Below are 2414 nucleotides of genomic sequence, written 5' to 3' on the forward strand. Positions count from 1 at the left end.
GGGGCTGCTCTCCCAGGAAAGGCACACGCAAGTCCCATTGCAGCCAGTATCATTCCTTGGATGTAGGGAGGACCTTGCCACAATAGTGATGCTGCAATTGAACAGTCTCCCTCCAGATCTCCCGGCGCAAAGCGTCTCTCCTTCCTAGCATATCCTGGGCAGAACCAGGATTGTCGAGCTGGGCCAGCGCTTCCATGGCCGTAGGCAACTGTGGCTCTTCTCCTATGTCCGCAGCAAACTTGGTCCCGGTGGTAGTTTGAATGTCTCCTTAGGCAAGGAAGAGCATCCCACCGCTTGCCACCAATGTGATGGACCCCCGTACTCAGGATGAGTATGTCCGCCGCTGTCTTCTTCCTTGCTGAGGAGATATTGCAACCCGCTGATCTGTAGCTCCCAGTTTCCCCAGTCACTGGTTGGGACTGAGTGTAGGGTAAACCAACTCTGCTTTATTGAGCAACTGCACAAACTTTTATACAGCAAGTGATGACATCAGAATATAATCCCATCACATCCACCCTCCCCGACAATCGGTCTGCTCAACACCACAGGTGTCCACCTGCTAACAAACTCCAGACAGCCATAGCAAGAGCCTGGCCAGAATGTCATTGTTCTGAGCTCCCTCAGAGTACAATGGGAGATAACGAGGGATGGTGCTGATAGTCTTTCCATAACCAGGTCACACAGCATAACGCACTCAAACATAACTCAACACCAATACACATTTAACTTATAAACTCATCACCATGTCGTCACACATACATACAGAATTTTGTATCAGTAGTAAAGGTATACAACAGGATATATACAAAGCCATACATAACATAGATGTATCACTTGGGACAACGATAGAATGTGATAGGTTCCAGTAAGATGAGTGTAGGAAATGTAGGAAACAGGTTGTGTGGCACTTCGTGGGTGTCTCAGGGAGTGAGAATGACAATCGCAGGTGAGCATATTCAGAGAAAGCTACCAAGTCCAGTGGGTAAGGGAAGTCAGAGGGTTCAACCCACGAGTGAAGAGACATGTAGAAGGCCAAGGTACAAGAGGCTGTGGGGGGGGGGGGGGGGGGTGTTCAGGAGACTATAGAAAGAGGAACCAAGTTTCTGGCTTCTAGAAGTATGCTCCATAGGGCAAACCTTATCACGGGTACAGAGCGCATCCACAAGTGATACCAATAAGGACAAACAACATAGAAAGAGAGGACCACAGGGGTTGGGTGTCGGAGGTGAAATAATTGCCTATCCAGGGTTGCAGATTGCTTCAAATTTAGGCATGGAATTGTCAAGTTGTGCTGTGCATTTTTCGTGATATAGTATCCAGTGGATGTGGTTTATTACGTTAGGGACCCTGAGGGATGAAGTCTGCCAATTTTTCGCAATCTCTCTCTTAGTGGAGGGTAAAACAAAGAGAGCGAGCTTGAAGGCCTTGTGGGGGAGTTCAGCAGAGTTGTAATTTAGAAGGGCAAAGTGTGGGTCTTTAGGTATCGTTGTGGACAGGACTGTGGAGAGAAGGCTAAAGATGTCATCCCAAAATTTAGAGACCAAAGGGCAGTGCCGCCATATGTGGTGTGATATTTAGGGAATGTTGCCCAAATGGCGAGCAATCAAAGATCAGTCTTGAAGCCGTTTTAAACATAATCCGAACAGTCTTTTATTGCTTCCAGAGCAGAAACATAACTTCAGCAATAATACACAGTCCTCTTGTAATCCAGCAAACATAATACATAGTCTCACCGACTCCAGGTTGTTACACATACTCCATGTGTGAACGGCTTTCTCAGCCTCCTCGGCTGTCTTCCTGTGCCTCTGGCACACACAGCCACCTGGCTCCCCTCTGCCTTCTGGGGGGAGTCCTACTGACTCCTGAACACTTCTGTTCCTCTTCCCAGCTGGAGCCCAGAACACTAGCCAGCACACTTCCCATAAGTATCATTAGATACCAAGCTTCCGACTACCTGGTTCAGTCTATTGGCTAGCACTTTAGCAAGTAATTTAACATCCACATTTAGCAGGGAGAGCGGCCTGAAATTAGATGGGTTGGAATGGTCTCAGTTGGGTTTTGGAATCATGCAGATTAAGGCGGTGAGCGAATCTTGACCTAGCGATTCCCCACCGCGAAGACAGTTGAAGGAGTCCGTCAAGAGTGGGTTTAGGAGGTCCTTGAATTCCCTGTAATATGCTGCCGTGAAACCATCAGGACCTGGATGTTTGGCCTCGAGCCAGGGAACCAATCGCTAAGTGGACTTTCTGCTCTGGGATAGATTCCTCGAATGATTCAGCCTGAGAGGCGGGGGAGATCAAGATCTGCAAAGAACTGATCTTCTGTGGTGGTGGAGAAGTGGCCTTGGGAGGTATAAAGGGAGGAAAGTGCTGATGGAAAGCATTGAGAACTTTAACTGGGTTGACCTGTGGGAT

This window comes from Nanorana parkeri, unplaced genomic scaffold (assembly GCF_000935625.1).
Source record: "Nanorana parkeri isolate BGI_ZX_2015 unplaced genomic scaffold, ASM93562v1 scaffold1038, whole genome shotgun sequence".
Taxonomy (NCBI): Eukaryota; Metazoa; Chordata; class Amphibia; order Anura; family Dicroglossidae; genus Nanorana; species Nanorana parkeri.